Below are 19375 nucleotides of genomic sequence, written 5' to 3' on the forward strand. Positions count from 1 at the left end.
GCACCATACTGTATATATTGCATGAGTGAGAACGCAGTGATGGAACATAGAAATAGTGAAAAAATATCGTATTACCTTTTCTCTTCATTTGTGTAATTATCCCATAAGTATTCCTATAGCTGACAGTATGTATGAAATCTCTTTTCCTCTGTCAAGACATATATGACATGTCTGCCTACTGCCTTTAACTTCTTTTTATATGTGTTAATCCAATTATGTCATTTTCCAAAGCAAGATATTTGTCAGCATGCAGGACCTTTTCAATCGAAACATCACCAGCACTCTACTACTGACCTAGTTGTGTTTCTGTAATTTCTATTTCCATTCACTCCTTGACCCCAGTCAGCACTCCAAGTAGGTCAAACCATGGCAAGTGTTTGCCTGAACTGGTTACTGAAATTGTAAGCTCCTGCTGTATCTGTAGGCTATTTCTCACTAGGACCTCTAGATTTTGTTGTTGTTTGTTTAATTTTTACTGTAGCGTATAGGTACTAGCATAATGAAAATAGCAAAAGTACACAGTTGGACTGAGAACTTGAATGAAGCACAACTTATATCACATGCGCCAACATTCAGTGATCAAAAGGTAATTTAATTTGGCCTTCCGATAAACTAACTTTTGGTTTTAAAGACATAATGATTAAAAAAGGTCAGGATGAAAGGAAGAGTGTTCAAAATATTCATGAGAACCACGTACTATGAGGAAAATCTTCATTGCTGTGCTGTAAATGCTTTTTTTTTTTTTTTTAATGGAAAAGTTTTAAAAGCAATATTGAAGTAATTTTTAATGAATAAATTTTATTAGTATTCTTTGTCTCTCTTTGCATGAATTGCCAAATTGCAGGATTTACTCTTGTTTTCAGAAAAGAAATCCAGAATTCACTTAAATGAAAAAAATACATAATGTACATATATGGTATTAATAGAGCTTTTCTCACCTTTAATCTTCACAAAGAAATGTGTGGGCAGAGTCATCAATGGTTTACAGGATATTTCAGATATATTTATAAACACATGTGGTTATAGTAGTTTTGTTTAATAATAAAATGTTTGGGGGTTTATTTATGAGCATTGTTACTACATTCAGGAGGTAGGTTTATTAAGTTGCAGTGAAAACAATAATTAGACTAACTGCTGTAATCCTTGCTGTTGCAGAAGTACATCACAGTACCTTTCTTTTTTTTTTTCCTTTCTTTTTTGTAGGTTATAGTAGATATCCTCAGCTTCACTCAGCTTCATTCCATATATGTTCATGTTTGCACAGGAGCTTAAATAAGCAATGATATCACACAATTCATACTGGTATTCAGAAGTACATAACTTGTTTTCAGCATAACCTACATTTCTTCACATTGTACCACATCCTTAAGTAGGCTATGGTATAAAACAATGCTATGCATTAGCTTTTTCTGCAACAAGACTTGCTTCTCACCTCTTTCCTTGTAATTATTTGCCTGGCCTTCTGGACTGTTCTGGCTTTACCATTCCTTTTATTGTGTTAATTTCAGGTCTTTCCTTCAGGAAGGACATCTCTGAAAAGCTTCCCATAAAGAAGACTTTGCCAGAACTTTTGAAAAGCAAAGAACTCTGTGTTTTAGTATGACTTGAGTCTAGACATCATGATGTGTTTTTCATCACCAAAAATGTGGGCCTTGCTAAATGATAGGGTAAATTAATTAAGAATATGCAGTAACTATCCATGTTGAATAAGATGATAATATTTCTGAGTCCCTTCCAACTCAGGGTATTCTATGATTCCAATGACAGAAATAAAAGCAAGATAATTCATTCTGAAGCTAGGGGGGAACGTTTTCTCAAAAGGACAAAGAAAATTAAATTCTGATACTGATCAATGGAGAAAGAGATGGGCGTAATTCAGAGTTGGATTAAGATTTTATTTTGTTTGCTTATCGAAGAGGACCTTGAAGACATCTGCAGTTGCTGGACAGGAAAACAGTCTGAGTTAAAACAGAGTCAAACCTACTTTGTAAGCCATTTTCCATTTTAATATTTTCCAGTTTATAAATGTTTATAAGTTGAGACCTCATATAGTACCTCTTTCAATAGTATTTTTCTCAAATCCTTGGAGTTCTTAAGTCCTGTCTGGAGCACTGTAAGAACAGCTTACAGAACAAGCATACAGTGTGAACACCTTTACTGGTTTACCTCTTCATGAGATGCCTTCCTGTTCGAAGTTCTAAGAAGTCATGTCCTGGAGATCTAATTGTGAAATACCTTGACCTGTATAGCTCATCAGGACATAATAGTGGTGCTTTCACAGTTTCCTATTTTCCTATTTCTGTTCCTTTTTTTTTTTTTTTTTTTTTTTTTCTTAAAGGTAGAACAATATAATGTAGCATTCCTTTTGCAAATGCATTTCTTGTTTGTCACATGGAAGAAGAATCTTATAAATAATAAAGTAACTCCGTTATATTTTAAGCCATAAATGCAAAATCATAGCAAAACCAAGACTGCACTTCTAGGTAGACTGTCTGAATTAAAAAACAAGCCAACCTAAAACAGAAGGCTCCCTAAAGTAGGAAACTCTTGGATACAATAACAGTTCCAACACATTCAAATATATATGGATATTCTTTTCTGTCTATGCCTTTGTATACTCAGCTGCATACTTTAGTTTCCTCACAGTAGTCAAATTTGTCACCAATCCTGAAATTAGTTTTTCCAAATTGTGATATATGTTCAGCTTCCTCCTAAAATTGAGCCCAGCCTGGAGTCAGGGCTCCAGGTATGTTTGCATGCACAGCTTGCTGCTGATGTTCTCTTTGTTCTTTGAAGGGAAACTTCCAACTGTAACTGCATTAGCATATTGATGCTATAGCATTTTATCACAACTTAAAACAGCATCATATGTTTTATTTGTATACATGAATAAAGTGGTGTTAGGGCTGTAACATTAAATCAGAGTAATTAAGGTTTTTGAGGAAGAGACACACTTCGGTGTCTCCTAGCTAGGTCTGATAAATTTAATTTATTCACTTTCCAGGAAGACCTTCATGTAGAGGCTCACTTTTCTCAGTATTGGGTGTGTTGGGTCTGGGAGGGATCTTGTCATCCATTTTTTTTTTTTTTTTAATGGTTAAATTGCTCATATATTTCACTGAGTATTTATAGAAAAGAGGACTGAAGAATTATACCTAGCATTTGGCATGGAAGATATTTGGTATTTGCCTAAATTAGTTTTCCAGCTATGGAAGAGGAGGGTGGTTATTTTTTGTTTGTGTTTTGTTGGTTTGTTTTCATAGAACCCTTTTCTACTTCCTTTCTCAGTGCAAGGATGCACAGTGCAGATTTTTTTGTGAACTAAGGAGTAATTTTGTCTACAATTTCTCTTATTTGCTTCACTGGTAGCACATTGCTGGTTTGCTGTACAATTCATCTTTAACTACACTGACTAAAGGACTGATGCTCATTCTTTGTTGCCAAAGCGTTTATATATGCCACATGTGCAGTGGTGATACCATTGTGACAAATTGCAGAGTCATCTGATAAATTGTATTTACATCCACCTTTGACCACCTCACCTGCTTTCTGCCACTAATCTATCTCCACTGGGATTTATTCAACATTCCAAAGCTTGGAGCAGCTTCAAACATCTGCTAATTTAAAAAAAAATAAAAAAATCAACCTGCCAAAGAAAAATTTCCTGCCTTTCTCCTAGCCAACGAAGTACTTTCTGCCTCCAAAAAATACACTGGCCTATGTGAAAAACTGGACAGTAATCAGTTTTACACCCATCTCAAAGGTTAGTATTTTGCAAGCCTTCACATTTTGGACACTTCTGACTTGGGTAGGATACACTGTCTGTCCTGAGATACTCAACTTTAAAATTTGAACACTTTTATTTACAAAATTCTGATGATGGAGTACAGTTGATTTTAGTTCATACGTGCAAAGGTAGCCACTATGCACACTGCTGTCAGTAAAAACAATGTTGGGCTGCTGAGTAGTTGAAAAAAAAATCTTCACTTATGGTACAGGTATTTTTTGCTGGGAGTTCTGGCCTGGGTTTACTTCTAGTACTTTGTGTCATAATTATATTGGTGTCTGTTATTAACATTTGTTAAAGGCTTTATGGCTATTCAGTCTTTGGAAGGCTGTAACTTAATTCTAGCAGGACATTGTATTGACAGAGTTTATATTTGAGCTTTGATAGATTCACATGCTTAATCATAGACCTATATTTTAACTTGACATAAGTAATTTACTTCAGAACTAACCCCTGAATCAAGATGTTAGTTGGCTTTTGAACAACCTTCTCAACCTAAGACACAGGCCATTTAGTCCTTGTTAATGGCAGAACTTAAGGGGAGCATGAAACAAGTGGCTTCACAAAGCAGTTAGATATTTGCAGCTGCACTTTATGAACTGCTGGGTTAATGCTTCTGAGGAGAAGAGCTAAATAGGTGACTTCTAAAATGAAAAAAATGAGAGCACCAGTAAATATGTGCAATGGTTTGGGACAGCAGCCCGACATCTGTGGTATGAAGAGTTGGCCCGGGAATATGCTGCAACAGGCTGCGCTTTATAATCTGCAGTATTCTTGGCTCCATCATCTTATTCAACAATAAAAATTAATGTGCAATAAAATGTTTGATAGTCACCTTCATTGTGAAAATATGATCACATGTGGAAGTATTTCATAACCCTCTGCAAACATCTTTGATTTTAAAAATGCACTTCTGCACTGGTTTAAAATATTTCTTACTGTCTAACAGAGAAGGTACTTCTGAATATATATATATATATATATATTTTATTTTTTTTTTCAAAAATTGTTCACCCTGCCTCTTCAAACAGACATTTTGAAGAGATCACTATTTTTGTGACTCAACCAAAGTGTGTGAAATCTTTGTTGTGCTGTATCAAGCTGTTAAACAGGCCTCTTGCTAGCTGAATACATTCTTTTTTTTTAAATTGTTGGAGATACTGGAACATATAGAGAAGTAAACAAGAATAAGCCTCTTTAATTAATGGTAGAAATCCTCAACACACATTTGCCAAGTAGTCACTGGAGGGAAAACACATTTTTTCCACAATAAAATGTAGTTACTGTGAAAAATGCCAGACCAATAAAATTAGAAACTGATGTTTTCTAATTGATTTGTGAGAGTATACTGAGAAACACTAGAAATTACTCATTATTGCTGCTAAATACATATATAATTATAACTGAGACCACCAATAAATGCAAGCAGTGATTTTAGAATTCATATTTACAGTATACTTTTACAATCCATTTATCATATGACAATACAAATACTGTTGTGGCAAGAAGAGGACTCATCAATAAGACTTTGGAAATCTGATTTTATTTATTTATTTGTTTATTAACTATCAGTCTCTGATGAAATTCTTGTTTCTGACATACCCGCACAAAGCCTTCTGTGTTATTTAGGCCTTGTTTTAATGTAATGAGTTGTGCTTAAGATGGATAGGGTCTTGCACAAGTGAATATGGCAAACTTGAAATTAATCACTTAATTTCCCCTTAAAAAAGGGAGGGGAGTATGGAGGCAGGGAAGGGAATGGATGAAATAGCAAAAAATAATGATATGAACTGAAATCAAATGTTTGTAGATGAAATAGGAACTGAGAATTTTTTTTTTCTTCTTTTTTTTTTTACTTTTTTTTTTTTTTTTTACTTCTGTTGGTGTAAGGTCCCCTGGGATTTAAATATCTTTTAAATCTATATTTGTCAAGGATCAAATTTTCCCAAAGATAACATTGTAATTGGCATGTGTGAAGAATCACTTCTGTGAGTAGAAAACATTTATTTATCTTTTAAGTATTTGTCAGTGCTTTGTGTTTCTCTGAAACTGTTCTACAATCCTTGCTCTGCTTCTTGCATTAAGTAAGTAAATAAATAAATAAATAAATAAATCTGGGAAGACAGCAAAGAAAAGATATTCTGAATTATTTTAAGTTACTAGGTATATTTTGAAAGTAATATTTAACTTTGGGATTGTTAGTATATACGCACATATATATGTCTATATGTCCACACATATATACATACATGTAAACATACTCAAAGTTAAGCATTGCATGCATATATTGCACTACACTGTATAGGGATGAGGAGCTTTATAGCTGTGCCAGAATTTTTAAGTGTTGTGTTTCCCTATTTAGTGTACTCTTTGGATAGTGTCTAGAGATCAGTTGCTAGATCAGTTGCTGGGATGTGGGTGTTTTTTTTTTGTTGTTTTTTTCTTTTAAGGTTTAATGTAATATTTCTGCTGTTCCTGGAAATCAGGGGAAACACTTAGCTGTTTACTTAATTGTGCTTTTAACCTGCCATGTGGCAGCAGAAGCAAGGAAATTTCACATTCTGCACTCTGCTGTCAGCTTCAAAAACACATCAACAAGTCTAGGGTATCAAATTCACACGTCTGTTTTTCCATGGCAAATAAGGGTTACTTGGAGTGTAATAGCAAAGGAGAAACAAGGTGGTCAAAATGGTTTTGAAAAGAAGCTACTTTTAGTATTGACTTGTTTGCAAATAACTATTTCAATAATCTCATCCTTTGTCATTTGTGCTAAAGTAATGTGCGGTATTTGACTGACAATATCCTAAAACCTTCTGATCTCTCTTCTAGCTAATGTTAATGGAAGTCTTCTGTAGGACATTGACTGCTTTGATTGACTGCAATGAAGTTGAGTGTCACTCAGTGCATCATTGCCAACCGCATTGTGTGCCTGGGACGTGCACGCATTTACACTCTCTCATTTGTCTTTTTAGTACCATCTTGAATCATTTTGGATCCTTTGCTCCTCAACAATTCTTACAGCTGGGTTTGCCCTTGACTCTCTGTAAGCAGGTTGACAAAGTTGTGGCATAACCTGTGAAATGGTGCATGCCATGGCAATTTTTCTACACAATTAGCTAGTTTTATACATGCTATGATTCTGTTCATCTGCAGCTTGGTATTAAATAGTGCTGGTAAATTTAGATCGCTGCATTACAGTTAAATATCTATATTATAGAAATCTATGTTCAAGTCAATTGTAAATTCTTGGTGTATTTTTATTTGGTATTTTCTGTTTCTTCTGTGAAAAATGTCTTTCATCGCTGGGAGCTGATGGTCCACCTACCTGCTCATCTGCCCTAATCCCCACCAGAAAAGTGAGAAAGGATGGACAGGAAAAGTGCAACAGGGATAGCAAGAAATAGGAAAGAGGGAATGAGAATGGAAGAGAAAACAAGATAAAACCTGGGTTTCATTGAATTATGTGTTCATTTTGATTACAGATTGATCTGTCCTCCATTGAAATTAATGAGAGTCTGTTAGAATTACATTTATTTAATTGGATTCAGGTGTCATTTGCTAAACTGCACTTATTTACAGATACCTTCAATATTTTCAAATACCTGCAGTGTCTTTTGGAATGGAGAGTTGTAGAAGAATTCTGTTGATAAATGTTGAATTAAGTTGTTGGGATACTGACAATTTTAGAATCATATTTTCAACAAATGTCAAAACTTCCATTTAATTTAAATTATTACAGTATTTTAAAAAATAATATACATCTGTTGTTTTTGTTTACTGAATTGTTGATATTCTTCTCAAGTACCAAATGTTGAGGGATCTAGCTCTGTTTTTCTGTAGTCTGCTTTGATCTCAATGTTTAAATGCCATAGTACTAGGGTTAGAAAAACTGTGCAAAAGTCCTTACACAAATTCTGTGTTCCATTCTATGTTTATGGAAACAGAACATTCTGATTGTAGGTTTTGGAAACGTTTGTTTTTTCATATATAAATTTAGGACCAGAACTGGAGAGTCCTCCTTTATTAAGTCCTTTAATAAATATATATTTTTTAATTTCATTCCACTGCATGATGATTATTTTGCCTTGAATTTCAATTGGTGAACAGGTTAAAAAAAAAAAGGCATCAAAAATATTTCTTTAATATAACATATTGTGGCTTTGCAAGAAGAGAATGGAGGTGTTTTGATAATGAAATGTGTGGCATTTCCTGTTGGTTGAAATTTAGGTTTGCTTACTAAGTTAATATTTAATGTTATCATTGGCAAGGCAAACTTCTGTAGGAAAATATCAGTGCAAATTTTACTAGTGAGATGGGAGTACAGGCCATAAAAATTCTCAGTTTCCCTTTTAAAAACTTAATCCATTTGTCCAACAGGAATGAATACAGAAGGACTAGAGGTTTTGAACTTCCCTCACATCTGGGTATAGCAGTGTATTTTGACTCCAAGCACAATAAAACAATCGTACTTGCTGGTGGTATATGACATAATGACCCAAATATGTTTTTAAAAAATCATTTATTGCTGTACATAAACAGCTAAGTTAGCACAAGGGATGATAAAATAACATTGGTAATTCTTCCTTTAGCTGGGAACCATTGGTGGCCCATTAGGATTCCAGATGTAGCCATGTGTGCTTTTCCATTTGTTTTCTAATGTCTAGTGCTTGGACCCTTGGTACCTTGGCTGTGGTTGTCAAGTGTGTTGGCTTTTCAGCTTGAGGTCTTCCTGGAGAAACATACTGGCCTAGCTAATAGCTATAAAGCAGCTTATTGTCTTGGGCCTAGTTTGTTGGGACTAGCTGGAGTGAGGGCAGCTTCCTGTCAAAGGTCAAACACCGGCTTGACCCAGTTTTCTATAGAAAACACTTGCAACTGGACCTCAAAATCTAGGCTTTAAAATATAAGTAACAAGATGTTTAAAAAAAAAATTTAAAAGACAGCAATCAGTGACAACCCATATCTGCTAAGAGTGTATTGGATTGTATTCAAGTATTATATGTGGAAAACATTTTCTAATTTTTTTTGCAGGCATTAACTTAAAGTACTAAAATGGAATAATGAAAGAGGAAAAAAATGCTAGAGAAAGTACCAATGATACTCAAATAAAACCTTCACTTTATTTTGTGTGAGTTAGGAGCCACAGCTGTCTTTAGCTATTGATATTCTTGTGATGTTGTTGATTTAAGACAAAACATTTAGCACAGCAGACTTACATTAAGCAAAGGCATGGTAAGAACAGGACTGCTGTAAAATTAAAGTCAATGTGTTGGTACTTGTTTACGTAAGGGCAGACTGTCAAAATTGTTGACTTGCTTAGTCCAGCCGAGTTCCCTGTGACTACTTATGTGAGTAGCTCTCATCTAGGACTAATTGTCATTCTGTCCCAACACAATTTCGGGGAGAATATTTGATCAAGCACTGTTCAGTGTCATTACAGCCTATAGTGATATGAATGCTTCTGTTGAAACATAAAATTCAGTGGGCATTTAAAAAATTTAGTTTGAAAAATGATGATTTAAAAAAAAAAACTTTATACATGTGTGTTTGAATAGATCTGAGCCCCAAACAAAGCAGACTGTTTGTATGTGTGTGCACATCCTCACTTTTGCATGTGTATGAATTTTATGTAATCGACTAGCAAAATAATATAATTTTACCTCATTTTTCTATTTTTAAATACCAATAACATCATATACCTCTATTAATTGAGGTCCTTTGCATCATCCATACTAACTGTGTTTACCAACATTAAGAACATTTGGATTTTCTTAGTTTTACATCCACGGGCTTTAAATACTCATGGGAGAATTTTGGAAATATAAACAGATTTAAACATAAGCTAGTCTCAAGCTTTCCATTACAATTAAATTAAGCAATGTAGATTCAATAATAAATTTAGGTGTCTAGCCCCACCACCCTGTGTAAATACAGAACACACAAACAGGAATAAACAGTATTCATCATTCAAGATGCAAAGCACAAAATCATAACCAGAGACCAGCTGTATCTATGCATTTGAGGAAGTGCTGGTGGCAACTGGTTTAGTTCCTGCTTGTGACAATCCAGATTTCTATTACTTTTAGAGCCAGCCAGTGGAACACTGGTGAGAAGTTTTTGGCATGAGTAGTCCAGCTGAAGTCAAAAAGATCAGTTGTGTTTCTTCCCGTTTTCTGTATGATCATTTTGGGAGGGTTGAGGCCCACATTAACCAAGGCATATCTTCCAGCCATGAGGCTTGACAGAGTGAGGACCCTCCCTGTCCCCTGGCAAAGCTTGCAGCAGAGTGTGAGATTCCTGAGGTCATGGCTTGCAAGAAGATAGTTGCTGGGGAGTGGTTAGGGCCATCATATGCAATGGGAAATGTCTTTTTTTTTTTTTTTTTTTCTTCTCTTACTGTTCTCAAAACAGAAAATAGCATTGCTGACCTTTACCAAAATAATTAAGCACTTCAGAAGTGAAATTAGACTGAAATTGGATGGTTGGAAGGGACATAAGTAGAGGGAAAAGATGTTGTAAACAGAAGGCAATGAAATGAAAGGCCCAAGCAGATGAGACTGCAGCCTCATTATGTGGCTCAGGCACCTGAGTAATGAAGAGCACTATGAGTGTAGAGATTTTACTTTATTTTTTGAGCAGAACTGGAGAGAGTTCCTGCTCTTGTAGCTTGTTGTAATACCTAGCTTCTTCCCTAAGCCCTGTATATTTTAATTATGTACAATATTGTTTACTTCTGTACCCATTCCATTTTTAAAATTCCAAATAGTCTATCAAAAGGGCTAAGATTTTGGAAAAAACTGTCAGAAGTCTATGAAGTCTCTTATGCCAGCAGAAAATTCAAAGTAAGTATGGTGGGAAACACTTACTTCAGTATCTTATAATGGTAACAATTTTTGTGGATGTGTCTGACTTGATTTTTCAGTATATTTCTCTGTTAGGTGTATGCTATACCATTAGGTTTCTGTAGAAAAGTGTATGGTGTGCTTTTGTGGAGTGTTACATTGAATTTTTCTCTGCTTTAGCATAAAACTGTAATTGATGCACAAATTTTCTCAAGGAAATTTTTCAATTTTTTGTAGCATGGTGAGTTTTGGTGAAATTTAATCCACTTTAATAGCTAGTACCATGGTTGAATCAATGTGACAGTTCTTTTCTTTGGTCGTTTCTGCTCCAGTATTGTGTTACTACACAATTTCAGAACAGAATAACTCCTTTAGCATATGAAAGATTGAAAACTGGCTAAATCCCATTCTTTTGATGGCTTTTCAAATTAGAAGTCATGTACCTATCAGTAAAATGTTACTTGAGAACCCACTGAGACTGCTAGGTTGGCAAAGGTCTTTGTGGATATTTCTATGTCCTTGTCAAGGTAGGCTACCGAAATCTGCCCAGTTAGAGGATTCTGTGTCGTGTCTGATTCATGTGCAGTGGCATCCAGTGACCAGTCTGCAAATGTTTTGAACTGATTCTCGTAGGAGACAAAGACATTAAATCATTTAAGAAATCCAAGGTGAAGGAAAATGTTTGTTTTCTTTTTTTGCCATTTGCACTCTCTAACCATCAAAGATCAACACAATGATCCAGCAGTACTTTGAGGATTCATGTCGCCCTCGACCTTTCCTGGGCTTAGTCAGAGCCAGCTGCTGTACAGCTGGGCAGTGACTTGCATTATGTGTAAGGACACTTGCAATTTGACATTGCTGATAGCCACATACTGAGATACTGACAGCAGTGTAACATATTTTTAATAATGGAGCCCAAGATTTATTCCCTCTTTTTCAATCATCTTCTATAAAAGTTGAGGAGAAATTCAGAAAAGGTTTTTCTAACTCTTACTGGTGAAGAGTTTTAACGAAGCTACCTCTTCTCTGGATCCTATTACAAAAGAAGCTTTGGAAGCATTGTAGTGCTGAACACTGTGCTCCAGATGTGTGCTGGTGGAGGGAGATGTCATGTAATGCGGATGTCAAAATGGCAAAGGAATCAGGTATTTGCCTCTGTTCATTGTCACAGTAGGTCCTCTATTTTATTATGGCTATCCCTAGCAAAGGCACAAGAAAGAATATGGATTGCAACACACACAAAGTATCAAACAGTAAAAGTCACGTGTTGCTGGATCTTGTCATCACTGTTTAAGAATTTGTCATCTGAAACTTCAAAATATTATTGTAAGACTCATTGCATTCTGACTGCAGGAGTAGCTGCATTTTGGTGTTGGATGAGCTCATCTCTGTGTGTGTCAGTATGTGAAAGCAAAATTTAATGAAGAGGGGAAAACATCATTGATCTTGAAATGAAAGACACTGTGTGAATAGAACAACACAAAATGTCAACAGAATGTTTCTGGGGTTGAAATAACTGTTTCTTCATCTTTTCACCTACTTTCTTTGTTCCACATTTGAATATTCTAAAGGTATAGAAGAATTAGGAAAATTCTGGAGAACTAACTCATGTTTCGTTCTGAATGAAACAGGGAAAATATCAAAGTTTGAAAGAATTAAGTCTACTTCCTGTTAGTATCAATAGAAACTGAAACTTCTGTCTACACCATTTTTGATAAGGAGCAATATCCATGTAATAATGTGTACAAATCGTAGCTTTTTTTTTTTTTTTTTTTTTTTTTTTTTTTTTTTTTCAGAAACAGAAATGAGATTATATGTACAACTGCAAAAAAGATGTCCTTGATACATATGCCACATATGCCAGACTTAAGAGGGGCAGGATCTAGCTGTTTGCCAATGAACAGTCTACATTGGATCTATTGCTATGACAGCCATCATTGAGAAACGATCAATTTTATCATGTTTCAAAAGAGATGGTTACTTGGATATTACAGCAGTCCTTACAGTTGCCTTGTGGAACTGTTTCAATGAATATTCAAGACTCTGTATTTCCCTACAACATACAGAATTAAACAGTAGAACTTAGCGTGAAATACTGGGGAATAGTCATGCTAAAGACCTCTTCTGTATTCCTGTATGGTGTCCAAAGAAGGCTAGATCTCTTCTTAAGAAATGAAACACTCTGGATTGATGCCCTCCATACCAGCATATAACACACTGTACTTTCAGGTGAGCCTCTGAAATCTTAAGCAATACAGGCATGCTTTGTAGCCTCTTTCTAATATTTTGTTATTTTTGCATAATGACAGTTTTCAACACTGCTGCTGAAAGGTAACTGCAAAGCGGAGCTTGTGTGTACCTCCTATCAGATGCTGAAACACTTCTGAATTGAGGAAATATTTGAATCCTAATCGCTAAGGTTTCCTTAAAAAAAAAAAAAAAAAAAAAAAAAAAAAAAAAAAAAGGTAGCTGAGGCTGATCATTGCCTCCTTTGTTAGTGGTGATTCAAAAGCACCCACAGTCATATTTTCAGATTCTGGTCAGTGTGTTCATGTTATGTCCATGTCCGTGTTATGTTGTAGGTTTGCATATTGCATTGGGTCCCTCATGTGGCTTATGTGCTGCTTTATTCAAGTTTTGATACCTGGACAAGCTTAAGAAGGAATTAATTTGTTTGTGAAAGGCAGATCTTGATGGGTGCGGAAGCATCACTGGGAGCTTAAGGAACACCAAGCTTAGAGGTTTGCCTTTGGAGTTAGGTAGCTCTGTTTGGAAACGGGTGCATTTATTGTCTCAAGTCTTATTTTAGAAGTTTATGTCCTCTAGCATAGTTGTTTCATATTTTCATGGAAATCAATAGTCAATATATTAAGTTAACTTTGTTGAATTTAAATGCCAATGAAAGACTTCTGTCACTTTCATTGAGATTAAGACTGCCTCATGGTCTATTTAATGACAAGGAGTCCTACTTTCACTCTCCTCCTTGTTTATTCTTTCTTTTAAAAGAAGTACTTTTTATGTGCATCTGTGAACTGCCACGTGGGAATGGAAGTCTCTTCATACATAGATATTTGACTTCCAGCTGTCTCAGCACATGATGTCATTCATTGATCCAGAATGTGTTTGTGCATAAGAAAATGTAGCAGTAGGTTTTAGCCATTATCTGGTAGAGTTCTCTCTTATTTTGCCCTACCTACAAAGCACCTTAAGATCAGCAGATGAGAAATCAGACTGATTATGCTCTTCTATTTTTCTCTCCTTCCATCTAGCTGCTTCAGTTATTGGGCACTTGTTTCAAAACAGAGCGGGGACTTCACTTGTTTCCAGTCAGTTGTTCTGCAATGCTGTTGGGGTAGAGGTTGTCTGTTTGTGTGCCTTGATGCTTTGCATAGCCAAAGTGCCTTTATTGGCCTCTCTTGTATGTGTATTTAAGCAATGTCAATATGAAAATTGCTCCTTGGCAAAGAATATGAAGAAAGGGTTTCGGATTGATGTTTGTTGCCTGTTTTGTGTTAGAAATTCAGAAAGATTTGCATAGAGCCTACTCTAATTTAAAAAGAATAAAGCGAGTCAGTTTACTACTAATCTTGCTTGAGTCTGCCCAATCTTTATTGACATCAAAAAATTTATCAGCAGTGTTTTTAGAAGTCTTTTCCTGTAGCATATACTCAGTTATTATCACATTTTTAGACTGTATATGTGCAAGTTTTGTTTTGTCAAAGGTTTTATTTGCATATATCTCAACTGAGAAAACAGCAAACAGAACAAGAGAATGGTATGATGGATGGGTAACATAAGGACACTTGAAATACCTGTTTGCAGTTAATCTATGCAGTTAACCTGCCCTCCAATTCATTTTTTCCCTCTAATAAATTACTGAGCTGAATCCAGTGTTTACTTGGAGCTGACCTTAAATCACCTGAATCATTTGATTTGAGATTTCTGGTTGATCTTGAAAGGAAGATTCAGAAAGAATAAACACCTTGATTTGTAATAATTTGTGGGGATTATGTTGTTGTTTAATAAAATATTTTTCAATGTTACTTTCATGTTTTTAGAATTAAAGATTCAGTCCAGCAATGTACAATAATCATTTCTGACTCAAAAATTGTAGCCAGGGTGTAAGAGATAACCAGATACTTTGTTGACTTTCTGGAGCTGAAATCCTAGTACATTGGATTGAAATCCTAGTACATCCCAGAACACACATGGTGTTTCTTAACTTTTTAGCATTAAAAATGATGCTCCATTAAATGTTTTCATGTACTTGTACACTATTTGATGGCCAACAGGCCAACCAAGAATATCATGGTAATTAAATTATTAACATAGATTACTGATTCATTATTTGCTAGTCAATAAAGGCATGAAAGCAACTAATAAAGCCACAATGTACTTTGGAATTAATGTGGAATCACGTATCAAGCTTAGATTAATCAAATGTCTACCATGCTTTCTTTCAGAAGTTTTTCAACTTAGAAAAAATAAATTTAGTAAACTTGAATTGTGTGCTACTATTGGTATGATAAGCCCTTAAGAGAATGTATCCTGTGAAGGAATATCTTCTTTTAAGAATCTGAATCATTTTTCTGTGTGCTAAGGTAGAGCATTGTAGTCCAAGGAGTAGACTATTAAGCTAAGATGCTTTATTACTGACTCTTACTTTAAAAAGTTGTTTTCCAATGTATTTATGTGAAAATGCAGTTGGAGTGACTAGAGGTGAAATATCATTTGGTTGGCATAGATATTCCAGTTTTATTTTAATTAAATTTTGTGTAATTGTCAGAAGAATAAATAAATAAGCATTTAAAAGGTTTATAGGTAAGTTTTTAGAAGGCTATGTTTCCGGCATATTTTTATACAGTGGAATTTTTGATGCTACAGTAAATTAAGAAGTTGGATGATTTTCATATGATATCCTGTTTCACTAATACAGAATAACCTTGAGCCACAGTAGGGCAATAATTACCAAACTTAGAGACAAACTCAGCCAAACAGCTGTTTTCAGTTTGTTAGGAGATCCATTTGATTTACTCTTTTGGTCAACTTTCATTACTTTATAAGACAAAATTTCACTGGATATTTTAACCCTGAATTCCCAATCTTGTTTGCTGCCTGCTATAAAATTGCATGCTTGAACTGTCCCAGCCACTCAACATGTGGGGGAGCTACTGTTGTGTTTTACGTTGATCCCAGTTTTCATGATAAGTGATTTCAAATACTATGTTCAGCCCTAGACTTATTTCTGTATGCCTTTTCTGTGTTTTCCTGTGGCAATGGAAACTGAAATACCTCAAGTAAGGTCACTGCTATGCACTTTGGTTCTTTTTCATCAAGTGAGGTGGATCGCATCACTATGACTATTTGGCACACAAACTGACACACAGATTGTCACAGTTTGTTTGTTGTTGTTATTTTACAAGGTCAGCACATCTGCTGTCCCACCCTGAAGTTTCCTACACTTCCCAGGTTTTGTTGCTGTGAAGCTTGAAACTTAATGCTCACCCCTATCTAGCACTTAAATCAATTAGACTTAACTATGTCTACATCTGAACTATCTTTGTAGTATTTTACACTGCTAGCGTGACATCAGTATGATGTATCAATAATACAGTGATTGTCAGAAACAGTTTTTACAGCATTATGTGTTCCCGAAAGGAGAATCCAGAGACATAAAATTGTCAGGTCCTCTTCCTCTTTTTGCACATTTTTTCCTTATTGTTATTCCAATATTGCAGATTCTCTTGGCATTTCTGTCTATTATAATGTAAGAACATCTTAGTATATCTGGAAAATGACTTATTTCATGCCTGAAAGTGAAACAGCTGGCAAAATCAAGAAGTTTCTGATAAGTTTATTTACAGCATGAGTTCTATTATTGCAGTCTGTTTTCTTTCATGGTAGTCTAAAAAGCAGGCATGGGAAAGGGAAGCTGTTAAATGTATCTCACATCTTTGGAACTAGTTTTAAAAAAGTTGTTTTTATACGTAATTGTTGATTTTATTTATTTATTTTTATTTTCTTTTACATTTTCAGTAATTACATTTCCTGCCCCTTCTGGTTATGTTTTTCCATTTAGAAAAGATAGTATTATGCCTCATTACTCGTGTTCCTCATTGACCACACTCAGCAATTCTGTACTCTATCCCTTACTGTCCTGCTTTGAAAAGTCAAACTTTTCAAAAAATGAGGGTGACAAATAGTGCACTTCTCATGGTGGCAGTTTCTGTGTAGTTGTGACACATGAATATTACACATGAATATGACACATGAACATGATTTTTTTTTTTTTTTTCATGGCCTTTCTTGTCTTTGGAGCAATAATTAAGTATATGCTAGATACAGTAGTAGTATGTTATATGCTCTTAGAAGGTAGAATTTTAGTCTCATATAAATACAGAAGGTAGAATTTTAGTCTGAAGTCAAAGGGGTTTAGTTGTATAGGAAACAAACCTGTTATCATTGTTCAATAGCCAGTTCACCCCACCTCCAGTGCACTGACTCTAGTTGGGTTTTAACTTGACAGATTCAAAACTACTCTTAGTGGTGTTGTATCCTGTCTCAATGATGGGAGAAACAGTTTGGAGCAGTATTTAGGAACCTCCTGACAATGCTGTCCCAGATATTTTCTTGTTAAAGTGTTATAGCAGTTTGTTATTATGAAGACTGGTTCTTTCAAACATCACTCAAGCAAATTTTACATGTTGTTTAAACAAAAGAAATAGGGATGAGTTATTGGAACTGTGTCTCTTTTAACCTTATTAATGCTGTCAGCATAGATAAGAATGGACTTTTCACTAGAATCATAGGAAACTGAGTTTTTACCTGTCAGCTCTGAAAAGCCGGTGGCTTTTGAGTGTAAAACAGCTTGCAATAGGCAAAACCTCGGAGTGACTAGTGCAGTGAGCATTTTCTTACTCTTTCTGGAACTTTTTGTGCACCAAGTCAAAACAGTATGATGAGATACAGGGACTCCTCCTTTCTTTTTACAGGTTTTGTGTGATTTTCCTACATTAGACAAACTTAGAGGTTTTCTTGGAGTAACTTGTTGTTGTTGTTGTTGTTTTCCCCAGCTAAATGACAAACTCCAAACAGAGCCATAGTTTTGATCCAAGCCCCTGATTTTAAGTCCTTAGCTCTATGTTCTTTAGGTGGAAGGACAGCATAGTCTTCCCCTAGTGATTATTCTTTGGCTGTCTTGAAGCCCAAGACTGTTCCAAATCCCCCAGCTAACTTCTGCATACCAAGAAGAAGCCTAAACTCAGATTTTTCTCTTGTTCTGTGAAATTCCTTTTCATTCGTCCTGCCTGCAGTTAATCACTCTACAGTTGCCTCAGCCAGGATCTGAGGGTTCTTTCTTTGCTTTCTTAGCTTCCCATATGTAATCTTTCATAGAGCAAACAACCCCCAAAACAAACAAACAAAAAAAATCTCATCCTGTTTTTATTTAGCCAAGATACCTGTGTTTTAGAGTTTCTGTCTTTGCCTAGAGCCAGGAGGGAAAAAAACACCAATACCCATTGTAACCCAGAGGGGCTAAAGAGGAATTTTCAAGATTTTTATTTTTATTTTTTTTTCCAGGAAAGGTCATTTGATCTGATATTAGAAAACTCACAGAAATCTCTTTTTCAGGGAGAAGTGGACATACTCTACTAATGTTACAGGATAAAGAATTTCTCAGGTTTCACTGATCATTCCCAACAGTAAAACAGTTACACATTATTTCTGTACTTTCACATTCGTCAAAAAGTTATGTTCTTGCATCCTTTAATCCCTGGCAGAAACACCTATGTATCTTTAGTCCACATAATGCAGAATCTCAGTTTACCAGAGAGGCAGGTGCAAATTTCACTAGTTGCTGAGCTTAGCTAAGGCAATGAACCAAACACATGCTCTCTGAAGTGTTAAAAAAAATAAATAAAGTAAAAAAATAAAATAAAATTTGAAAAGTTAGAGAGGTGGAGAGGAAGCTTCTTTGTGGGAGCATCCCCAGTGGTGACCAAGCATTCTCTTGGCTTTCAGACTTTGAGCAGAAAGGGAGAAGACAAACAGTTGTGTTGTTACAGCTGAGCTCACTGATCGCAAGTTGTTTGGTTAGTGGAAATGTAATTTGTTTTATATTTCTTAGAGACAATGCTGTGCCAAAACTACTTTATGATCCTGAAAACCTATGTAATGCTGCATTCTCAGGTGATGTATTTGATAGTTAAGCATAGTTAATTTTGTCTCTATAGCAAAGATACTTAAACACTGTGAAAATTGTAGCTAAGATACTTATCATACCCCAAACTAAACTTAGGAGGCATTTGAATTGTACATAGAGGGAGAACAGAAAAAATTAACATTTGCTTATTTAAACTGCTTAATGGTACCCATGTAAAGATGGAAATTCCTGGGGACATTGTTAGTGAATACACAGGAAAATTACAAATTGAGTCCGTGCACTAGTTTCCAGATTCTGAGGGAAGTAACTGAGCTGTGACTCACTGAGGATCCATTTCAGTGAAGGAAGTACTCTTCTGAACAGTAAATGTGCAGCAATGCTCACTGCACTTCTACTTGACTGGTAGGAAATGTCAGTCATTGGCTGTTAGGCTTTTATGAATACAAGCACATTACATGAGACTATAAACATATAGAAGGTGAAAGTACTGTGTTAAAATTCCTTTTGTGGTGATGATGGGAACAGATCTGCAAAAATATTTTGAAAAACATTTGATGTTGCACTGCCGTCTTTGAAGCAAAA

At 35.2% G+C, this 19375-nt stretch overlaps 1 protein-coding gene and 1 long non-coding RNA gene across 6 annotated transcripts in view; both read left to right on the top strand.

Annotated features, from left to right (window-relative positions):
* SLC25A21 (solute carrier family 25 member 21) overlaps positions 1-19375 on the top strand; it is a 250378-nt gene that overhangs the window by 39113 nt on the left and 191890 nt on the right. Inside the window, exon 2 of one of the 5 annotated variants that reach the window (XM_084521697.1) lies at positions 12426-12858. The exons of the other annotated variants lie outside the window; for them this stretch is intronic. The gene's annotated coding sequence lies outside the window, so the exon portion shown is untranslated. The remainder of the gene's footprint in view (positions 1-12425; positions 12859-19375) is intronic. 5 annotated transcript variants of the gene reach the window in all.
* Positions 1509-7846, top strand: LOC311437885. Its single transcript, XR_014693781.1, has 2 exons — positions 1509-1645; positions 6617-7846. It is a non-coding gene; the product is annotated as an uncharacterized lncRNA (long non-coding RNA).

This window comes from Aythya ferina (assembly GCF_964211825.1).
Source record: "Aythya ferina genome assembly, chromosome: 5".
Classification (NCBI taxonomy): Eukaryota; Metazoa; Chordata; class Aves; order Anseriformes; family Anatidae; genus Aythya; species Aythya ferina.